This window comes from Halyomorpha halys, unplaced genomic scaffold, assembly GCF_000696795.3.
Source record: "Halyomorpha halys isolate HHAL.00 unplaced genomic scaffold, Hhal_1.1 Scaffold231.1, whole genome shotgun sequence".
In the NCBI taxonomy this organism is placed as follows: Eukaryota; Metazoa; Arthropoda; class Insecta; order Hemiptera; family Pentatomidae; genus Halyomorpha; species Halyomorpha halys.
The window spans coordinates 847,629-859,303 of record NW_027114318.1 but is presented as its reverse complement, the minus strand read 5'-3'; positions in this window follow the sequence as shown (position 1 = coordinate 859,303).

The window sequence follows — 11,675 nt, the reverse complement described above, 5'->3', positions numbered from 1 at the left end:
ATAAAATGACTTAGTTCCGATGAAGGCCGAAACGTCGATCAACTGTATCTATATTATTAAGTTTTTTCATTATTATTTTATAAATTTATTTATTAATTATTCTCAACACTTGAAAAATAAACTGTATTTTGTTCATTCTAAAAGTTTTCATGTACTTAATTTCTATTCAAGTGCATTTGGTTGTTATTTTTATTCTCATATATAAAGTTTTCTTTTTTATGTCAATATTTATATGAACGAGTAACCGGTAGCAGAGTACTTCAGTACCATACGGGTAGAGTTCATTAGGATAAAACACGCTGTGAATTAAACAACATAAAAAAAAAAAAAAAATGACTAAAGTTGAAGCCTTCCAGGGGGGACTGAGCCGGGGGAATAACAGGAATTCCCTGTGAGGGGGAAAAGCAATGAATTGAGTGGAGTCTGGAACTGCTATATATGGGTCGCTGTGATGTTCTTCTCTTCCGACCAAAGGGAGTAACATGTTTCGGAAAGAACCTATACCAGGTTTTGTTCCATCTCCAGCACAATTGAGAGATCCTCGACTGATGCTTTATAATATAACTGTTATTTAAAGGAAATATTACATCAGTACCTGTAGAATAATAATTTATGAACTGTATTTAGGAAGTATAAATAATAAAATTAAATGAATAATTGAACGCAAGTAACTATAAAATAGTTCTTGGCTGTCAAGACACAAAATAACGGTAAAAACTATTATTAGCTAACATTTTATCCCTCTGTGCGGGGCTTCATCTGGACTTGATGAGAACAAGATATAAATAAATATAGTAAAATATAATGAGAGACCCTTAGCTTATGATTTTTTTGGGATTTCTGTGTTCTTGACAGTGAGAAGAAGCCTCAATTCCCGCTTGTTATGCATTGATCTATCTCAGTCCGTTGGTCATTTATAAGTTATTGTGAAGCCAAAGTACTTAGAACTGTCTACTTTTGGAAACTATTTGTCATCCAAGTAGATCATGTTGATTTTTTGGCTTGCAATCATATACTTTGTTTTGACTTCATTTACTTGCAAGCTGATTTCCTCAGCTGATTTGCTTCTCTTATTAGAGTCTTTGCGAGTCTTTCCATGTCATCATGGTTACTTCCCAGGAACGCAATGCCATCCGTATACGCCAGGAACGTGCATCCCACCATTTTCGCGTGATGTTCTTCTAATCACTTTTTGTATGGCTAAGTTGAACAGCATTGCTGAGAGTTCATCTCCTTCTATCAGACCTGTTCTGACTTCAAATGCTTACAGCTCCTTGTATCAGGACCATGCATTTAGAATTATTTTCGTACACGTTTTTATCAGTTTTACCAACTTCCTGGGGATTCCCAGTCCAGTCCAGATCTTCCAGAAGACAGTTTCTGTCTACGGGATCATAGGCTATATTTAAATCGACAAATACGGCGTGCACATCCCGATCAACTTCCCGTCATTTTTCAACTATCCGTTTTAGGACAAAGATCATATCTAGCGTGCTCCTTCCTCTTCTGAATCCTACTTGGTGGTCGCCTACTATATTCTCATAATATAATATCGAAACAGTAGGGTTCCACAAAATAATTTAGGAATGGTTCATTTCACGTCAACTCAAAAATGTTCTGAACTCTACCATCTCAGATTTTCCTCAATCATGCACAGATTTTGTGTAGGTATCCTAACCTTTCTTAGCTTTTGCTGAAAAGTCAGCACTAGTCACTCTACTAATATCAAATGATAATGCAGGGGTTCTACCATTTACCTACTTCCACAAAAAAGGATGGCCACTCCTTCCTATGGAAATAACAGATTGACAGTATTTTATGGAGTAGCGATGAAGTAAAGAATGAATCTTAAATAAAGTAATTTATTGTATTTTTCTATCATTATTATTTTATTAATTTTAATAATACTAACAATAAATTGTTCACACATTTTTTTAAACAAAAAACTTTGTACTTGGTCAATATTGATTTTTTATTTATAGTAACTTAAATGTAATACCTATACTATGCGAAAAAGCTTAAAAGGTTCTAGAGGTAGTTAATAACACTTCAGATAAATATAATGTATCGAAAAAATTTAATATGTAGGTCGAGGGTCCGATACCCAGCCTGCTATAAACGCTAAACTGTTACTCTCATTGGAATCTCGCCAGGCTTTGGTATATCAAACGACAAGCTTCTCCCAGGTAATAGGTTTTATATTTCTTTTAAACATAACTATCTAGTGTAAACCATTTTTTGTAATATACATTGTATTTTACATCATTTCATATTAATTTTTGCATCATGCCGATTATTTCTCAACAACCACCCACACACAAGCACAATATTTCCTAAAACTACTACTACTAACTAAGTATAGTTTTTCTTTATAAACTGTGGATTTGTATCAGACTTAAGTTTGATCTGAGCCCATCTCCATGCCTATTGTTCTTCTAATATTGTTATTGTAGACTTTCAAGTGTTTTATTTGCTTTAAATGTACAATAAACTATTTAAAAAAAAATCTTTGTAGTCTTTACTACTATATATACAGTATGTCGACTAAAAAATATTGAATAATATGAATTTAAATTTCCTAGACCAAAGAAACACTGAGGGATTATACAGGGAAAACACTAACCATTAAGTTGTTTATATTACAAACAATCAAGTCTAACAAGTCCTTCCTTCAGTAAGATAACCTTCTTCATTAAATTTTGTGACATGGATAATAATCTCTCAACTCCGTAATTAATGGTACTTATTTTCTTTGTAAATGTATTGAATAGAGCAGATTATGTTAACTTAAACAAAGCTCAAATGGTATTGAACAATTCATTGCTTTTTATAATGTAACTAACCTGAGCCATGGCTAGATTATGATATTAAAAATTTTAAATATTAATTATCAAAAACTATAGTAAATGTAGTACAATGGTACAATAGTAAATGTTGGTAAGATCCATTAAATAAAAATTCCAATATGACTAAAATTCTCTCGAAAATCCTACACAGCTGATATCCTAACTTATAATGTCTATCTGTGATAACACATCAGTCTTCTCTGTAAACAATAATCTAAATGCTGCAACTCTTCAGTCACACACCACTGCATTTAGAGAACGTTGTCCGAATCGGAGAATCAACATTAATAAAAAAAAATCGCACCAAATCACTTTCACACATCCCACTTATCCATGTCGAACAGTTCCATTACCTATGACTCCATCTTGACAAGCGACTGATCTGGAAGAAAACTACAAGAAACTGGTCTCAGAATACTACAATACATACCTGACGAAGGCTCCAAACTTCCGACTTACTTATAAAAACACATTCACATTATCATTAAGCATATAAGGATGTAAGGAATTTCTCTCTAGGGCTAAAATGATTAAATTTCTCCCATGTCAAATCCTTAATGTTCCACATTATGCAATGAATGCAATTATATATAAGGAACTCTATATTCCATTTTTAGCAGATTTTTGGCTTGAATAATGAAAATTAAACTCCTTGTTTACAAAAACTCACCAACTATTTATCCCAATCTATTTTCTATATTCCTACGAGATATCTGAAGAGAACACGTAACAGCAAGTAGATTATCAAACCACGCAAGTGTTTATTTGCTAGATTCCGCTTGGACAAGCCTCATAATTAATAAAAATCATTTTTATAAATAACATTTTTTGTTGTAAAATTTGCATATATTTTGCAGTAAATGTGATAATGCATTACTTGCATTTATAATAAGCTTACAAGATGGAATTTAACTGATCTATATGGGTGATTTATTATTATTATACCTTCTTATATTTATTATAAGATGATTTATTATACCCCCAAAAAAAGATAAAGGATGAAAACAGAAGTTAAGTGGGCCACATAATAAATTCTATGTTGGTACCAGTACACCCTATAAAAACTCAGAACTCTTGGAACGCAATTTCAAATTCCGCAAAATTATCAATTTTCCCTTGAAGGAAATGGCGCCATAAAACAAGTAGTAATCCGATGGTGCGATGTCGAGAGTATAACGTGGATGAGGCAGGAGTTCGAACCCGTGAAGTTCTTTAAACTTTTCTTTGGTTCGACGGGAAGTGATTGCTGAGAAGCAAGTTCGTGAGGGACCAGTCTACGGCTCTTTTTCACCTTCCTCATGGAGAGTAGATGACGACTAATAGTATCTTTCGCCACACCACACTCCATGGCAAGTTCGCGAGTATTTGTAGACGGATTTGACTGAACAGTTGCAAAATCTCATCAATATCCAATAATGGTTGCTCGGAGACTTTCTTTTCCAAATTCGTATCTCCACTGCAAAATTTTTCAAATCATATACGCGCAGCAACAATACGCCTTCCCCTTCATATTTAATGATTTCACGAGTTGTTGCTAAGGCTGTTAATTTTCTTTTCTAGTAATGCCTTAAAATTACAAGGATTTCGTAGGAAACTGTCATATTTCTTCTTTGAAACAAATTACTAAATTGAGGTTTTTTTTTAAAAAAAATCGAAAGGAATTAAATAAGCTTAGAGAATGCTTGAAGGGGATTATTAAATATTGGTAAGTATTAAATAGGATTAAAATATTTACAGTCCTTTGAAATCTTGAATTTGATCAAATGGTCATTTTTTGATACACCCCGTTATATCAGTTTATTCACGTTTACGTCTCTTGGTTTGGAAAAAGTAAAATGTAAATATGATAACCATATTCCTCCTCCCAACGTGAAACATTTAGGCTTATTTCTGGTCTTAAGACCGGCCGTACATCCGCTCCTCTAATGGTCCTAAACTTTCAAACCAGGGATTCATCTGAGAATTTAGCTGCCTGTAGGTTTAGCTGTATGTTAGCCTATTTAGTTCAGTATTTAAAAGTAAGTTTGAATGTTTAACTACCTACAGACCAAATGACCGAGTCCATAATACTCTGGACAAGGAGATGGACACGGTTTCTAAATTAGAATAATCAATAAAATGCTAACAATCAGAAGTTCCCTCTCAAACTATTATCATGTTTTATTTCTTATTTTACAACTACCTGTTGTATAAGTATACAATTGTATATTTCAATAGATGAATACAATTAAAAATAATGATTTTCCTCATTTTCCTCAAGACCTGTGTTCGCATCGAGGTTTCTCTCCAAGGCATAGCAATGCAGCAATCAATAACAGATGTTAACTTGTCAGCTGTTTGATTTGGCCTATCAATTATCGGGGAACTGGGACGGGACTACTTGAGGAAGGTAACGAGATTACGACGAGACAAGAGAGGGCTATTGGACATGGCACTTGGAGGAGCTGCCAATTATTGGAGCCAGTCCCTGCCTTAGGATTACTGCCCTTCCTTCCGATGTCCATGTCATGAATAAACTCCTCATTTTACTTAACAAGCACCGAGGCTAACAACCTCAAAGTTTTTATTTAAATATACGCCTATTATTTTCGGACAAAAGTAAAAGAATAAAAGACATTATTCAAAATTTAAAGTTGTACGTTTAAATAACCTAGAATCCAAAAGTTCGTCCCTTCGCCAGCCGCTTTCCTACTAAACAAAGCCGTATTTTTTTCTTCAAGATTTTGCACCAAAGATCATTTCGGAAATCGTCATTACTATCCACCAATTCGTTGAAAAATGGCGCCCGAAAAGTGGTTTCATATACCAATATATCAGTAATTTAAGAATATAGAGAAAAAAATCTTAATGAGAGGTGTTAGCCTTGAGCATTTAGGCCATATTGAGAAATAACCGTATATATTTTTCTAGTATTTCATTTTTTTTGTTTTTACTTTTGTTTATCTTCCGTTAACCCTTTAATGGTCATTGTCGCTTGTTTATGTTATTCTCTCTTTTATCTCCCACCTAGATCTTCTATCTTTTACCAAATCTGGATTCTTCTGCATCTAATGGAAGAGCTACAATTTGCAATATCAATTTCAAATTTCATGGAAAGTATTCGCAAAGATTTTTGCCATCATCACATCCAGTTATATATATATATATAAAATAGTACAAATCGTCTACCATGAGATAAGTGCTCACAGTACACCTCTTAGGGGACAAAAATCAGGAAACTCCTGCCGGGTTAAAGGTGTCCCAAAAGCCTTAAAATAAAAAATAATAAAAATCAACATTATCAACTTAAATATTTTAATATAAAGAATCTTCAAACTTGCGTTCAATCGTCAAGACGACTTGATTATAAATAAAAAATGTAGTTAAAAGATTTTTGGACGAGGTTTAAGACACGCTAAGTACGTTTGTTTATTTATACGGGTCGTTGATTTTGAATAAGTTCCTATTTTACTTATTTAAATATTTGAGAAGTGGAGGAAATACTGAATGAAATTATGAGTCAATTTATATGCGGTGTCTTTATCTGATTATGGGTGCATCTTACTTCGATTTATACTAATAATGTTTTGTTAATTTATTAGTAAAACTCCCAATGAGACAGACCCAGAATTGATTTACAGTCCATAGTTAAGTAATGGTGCAAATAGTGTAAACAGACAAATGTATAATTACGACTAATTATAAATATGAAAGGACATAAGGAGGAAGACAAGGGAAACAAGGAAAAAGATAATATAAGTCTAAAGAGGGGGAAGGGAGCCGAAAACGTCGAAGAGAAATGAATAAAAAATAAAGACAATGAAAAAGAAGAACAAATAAAAAAAATGTTAAGTATAAAATAGGATAGATTTATTCATGAGAGATAATATGGATTTTTTTTTCATGAAAATAGGCAAACACTGTGTACCTCATTTCCCGGGCGTTTTTTAATTTTAAATTAATATCTTGGTTGAATTGCAGCTAGGGCCGTTTGTGGCCGGGGGAGTTAAAGCGCCAACTTTTACAGGCTTGAAACTGCAGTGGCACAGGTTCGAATCCAGCCTGGGAGGGTAAACTTTTATTTCTGTGACGGTACAAAGAAATAAAATTAACTCCCCACTATGGTAAGAATAGGATGGTAACTTGTAGATAACCCAATCTATGAGTATGAAGTGTGCCTTCAACCTAATGCCAGGCACTCCACTTTTGAATTGTTGGTTTGATTGTAGTGGACTGAATAAAATAGTGATAAATAAAACATAATTAACTTAAACGAAAAATCTATTGCATAAATAACAGTTGAAGTAGAGGTTGTTCTAAACAAAACATTTATGATTAGATAAGTTGGTTAATTTTGAATAATGGGTCTATGGACTTAATAATGCTGTTGATGATGGTGTGAATTATATTGATAGGTATGGACTTATTCCATGGTTGGTTATCCTCTCTTCATTCCAAGATTTCTTCCCTCCTTCTCCTCTGTTCCGGGAGGCACTTCAGAGAGTCTCTACTCACTCATTTTTCTAGTAGAATAGAGATGAAGAAAATAAAGAGCTGCCTCTGGCCAAGGCTCGTGTAAGTGGTTTTGTTTTCTCAGCCACATGGGGTGCTACGATTAGCCATATGATTGTGGTTGGTTCAAGTCTTCCGTTTGAATGGAACACTATGTCAGAAATAACCAGGAAGGGGGTAAAAAAAAAAAAATGTTGAATAGCAGTCTGTTGTCGAATCGAAGTATTTCACGAATGTGTAACTTAACATAAATGTATTTGACTAAACAACTTTTTTAAAAAAATTCAAAAGTTAATGATACTACAACGGTGAAAATACTTTGTATTTAATTTTTTGTAAAATATATATTGGGAGGGAAATTGTGAAGGACGGACCAACTAATATTAGTCTTGATGGCTCACTCGTTGTCTGAGTGCTTGACTCGACTGCCAAGTGTGCCCGCGCTAGGGAGGGGCATAAATATCCCAGCAGTGTACCGAGGGCGAAGTCCAACATCTCTTCCAGGATCAACTTCTACTGACGAGAGTTGGCGGTTCTTCCTCGTACGTAAATAACTCAACATGTCACTAGGACGTTTGTTGAACTCCTTCGTGTTCACTTTTCCAGAATGGAGGATAGCAAAGTAAGCTTATATCTAAAAAAGACCAAGTCAAAATCCATAACCCTAACCGTGATAATGCAATAAACAATGTATTTCGAAGTCAAATTTTACAGACAATATTAAACTTCTTAACCCGAATGCGAGATTATATTACTTTAACTAAATATTACGATAAGATAAACCGCTATACTAAATAATAAGTTGAATTCATAGGGTCAGGAGACAGTGTAATTATTAGTTTCAGCAAATCTCATTTCTGAGTAATATGTCAGCCCATTTATATCGATAGATATAACATATAAAATTTTAAAGGGAGTACAGTTTCACAGAGGTGACGAATAAATATGTCCGATTGCTTAAAAGTAATTACCTAAAAACCTCAATTTAGGAAAGTTTGAACGCCCCCTCCCCCACGGTAACGAAGTAAACGTGATGGTGGATATAAACTGCTAACCACTATAAAACCATATATATTTTTTAAAAATGTATCTTTAATATATATAATCACTCAATAATTATAGCATTATAAGTCGTTAGCGCTGTCTTTGCGGAGACTATACCTCAACATAGTCAACTGCAAAACAACATAACAATAATTTAAATAATATAAATTGTATCCCATGAAGTTTCAACACTCTTTATTAATAATTTAAATGTCCAACGTTTCAGCCAATCCGGCCATCCTCAAGGACAATGTATTAAATAACAGCTTTTATTATACACTCATTTTAAAAAAATTTAAACAATATTATTACTAATAAATTAGCACACTTTAACTAGAAATTTACAACAGGCAATTCTGCCCAAATAATGATGATAAAAATATAGATACATATATTAATAAGCTTGAATTATGTTTAAATACCTATGCATGTCACTATTTCATTTAAATATAAATAATTTTAATTGCAATTAATCTAAACACTGATATCACTCACTAATCAACAATATTATTTAAACTTCCTTACAATATGTATATATATATAGGCATATAATCAAATAAATACAAACTGTATTTCGGTCTAAATTCTTATTTCTTTTATTACTAAAAAACCTATAAAAGTTAATTGTAAATAGTAACATAAAAGGTAACCATATTATTCAAAAATTAATTCTGTTTAACATTTCTGGTACACCTAATTCGATATAATTTATTTCATGAAATAATAAAACTATCCTCAAACAAGTTATAATATTATATATAGTTTTTTCGAAATAAATTCACTAACTACTGATTGTTCAATGCATTTTTTATGAAATTTTGCTTTTTAAAAAACTATAACTAGGGAATTATAGAACATAAATATAGGGTGTTTTTTTAAGCCCGATAGAACTTGAAATTGTAAAAAATAACACAAAAAATTAAATTGTAATCAAAATTTTTTTTTTATTCGAAAGATCAATACGTGACATTAACATTTGAAAATGATTTCGGGCATATGGGCACCGCGGCTGTTCTTGACGAAGCGCATTCTGGACGTCCAATTTTGGGCCACTTTTTCGAGCACTGCTGGCCGTATGTCACGAATAACACGAACAATGCTGGCCTCCAAGGCGTCAATTGTTGCTGGTTTATCAGCATAAACCAGTGACTTCACGTAGCCCCACAGGAAATAATCGAGAGGTGTCAAATCGCACGACCATATGCGGCAATTTTGCTTATTAACAAACCCGTTAAGCCAAAAATGCGCCTCATCGCTGAACACAATTTTACAGAATGCGCTTCGTCAAGAACAGCCGCGGTGCCCATATGCCCGAAATCATTTTCAAATGTTAATGTCACGTATTGATCTTTCGAATAAAAAAAAAATTTTGATTACAATTTAATTTTTTGTGTTATTTTTTACAATTTCAAGTTCTATCGGGCTTAAAAAAAGACCCTATAGTTCTATTAGAGCTCCTATTTTAGTAAATTTACTCTAATTTAAATAATGTTCCCTTAAGTTTATTAGTGTTGTTGGTACTTTTAAAGATATAGAGCGCCGAATGAAAAATTAATTTTTTTAAACGTTTTGAAACAGCTGCCATTTGTTATTCCCCCTACCTATGCTTGGCATAAATATCAATTTTGACTAGTAATTATAACTAGTTTTCATTAAAGCAATCAAAAATTGGTGTGAAATAACTGACTTTTTATCACCCCAACTCTTGTACTAATTGTCATGAAATGGATTGTGAGGATGAAACCTTATTTAAGACATTAAAGCTACGATTGTCGATCAAAATACAAACATTATTATTGATTTCATGATCCCTTAAATAATTAAAAATTGATTACACTTTTTTAATTATTTAAGTGATTGTGGCTTTAATCTATATTAAAGTATTTAGATTAAAAATAAAAAAATAATAACTTATAATCTCAGCCTCTACGATTATTCAAATTATAACAGTAATTTCGAATTGTATTAAAATAAATAACTTTAAATTAAGACTCTTTCAGGTCAACAACCTTGCAAATTCACTTTCCCGAATAATAGATTTTAAATAATTAAGATAGAACCGTCAATTTTGTATACAATGTTTTTTAAATTTTCTTGATTTATGAATATCATTAATATCATAACATTTTAAAGGTCCACTAATAATTTTGTATTTTAATAAAATGATAAACAAGGTCGTTTGGGAATACTGCTAGTTCTAATCCAAGTTATTTTAAATAAAATCTAATTTAATATACAGCCACTCTGATGTACATTTTTATAATCTCAATGAAAATGAAATTACCTGATCCACATCTGATAGAGTAGTCCACTTACCTGAAAAAAAATTCATTAATTAGGTTTGTCTACTTAAATAAAGATATTTAAAATACGTTAATAAACAATATTATCACTTTATATAAATAACTAACGATGGTTAAGGATGAAATGGCAAACTGAAAAGGTATAGTTTGATTTGATAATCAATTGATAATTTTTATGCATAAATTTTATTTAGGGGAAATTTCAAAACTTCCAAATTATATTTGACCATAATAAATTTCATGTATGTATGTATGTATATATTTTAGGATAAAGGGGTATAATGTAGGACTCTTGTATTGGTCTAGACCGCCCCGAAAAGTGTCTATCACAACCATACAAGTTCAACTTTATTGGTTCATTAAATGTTATTACGGTCGGAATTTATCACAGATAATTGGCCTTTTAATGGCCAATTTTCCACATTCAGAACAACACAAAAAAACAAAATAAAAATTATGCAGCTCGTGATAATTCGTTTGAAATTTAAACTTTATTGTTACCCATATTAACCTTCTTAGTTCGCATTTACTATACTACAGTATTTTAATACTTGTGTTTTACAAAAACTTAAAAGTTAAGGATCGCAGTTTGGATTGAGGTTTCAAGTCTTTAAATTTTAAGTTAGTTTAGAAAACAATTACTTGTTAATATCTATCGTAACTATCTTAATATACCTGAGATATTAACAATTTATTTTTTAGATACATTTTAATTTATACTTGCCAAATACAAATTATTAGATAAGTAGAGAATATATTTAAAGATATACGGGAATATAATAAAAAAAAAAAAAAAGAAGAAGGAATTTGACTCAAGTCAGAAACTCTTCCGGAAAGTCCCTGATGAAGGCCTGAAATTCAGGTCAAAACTTTGGCACAAATAAATAAGTTTTTCTTTATTTGCTGACCGCAACCGCGACCACCTCACAGAAAAAAAGAAAGAAATATAGATGGAAAAACGAGACACAAAAAAAAAAAAAAAAAAAAAAAA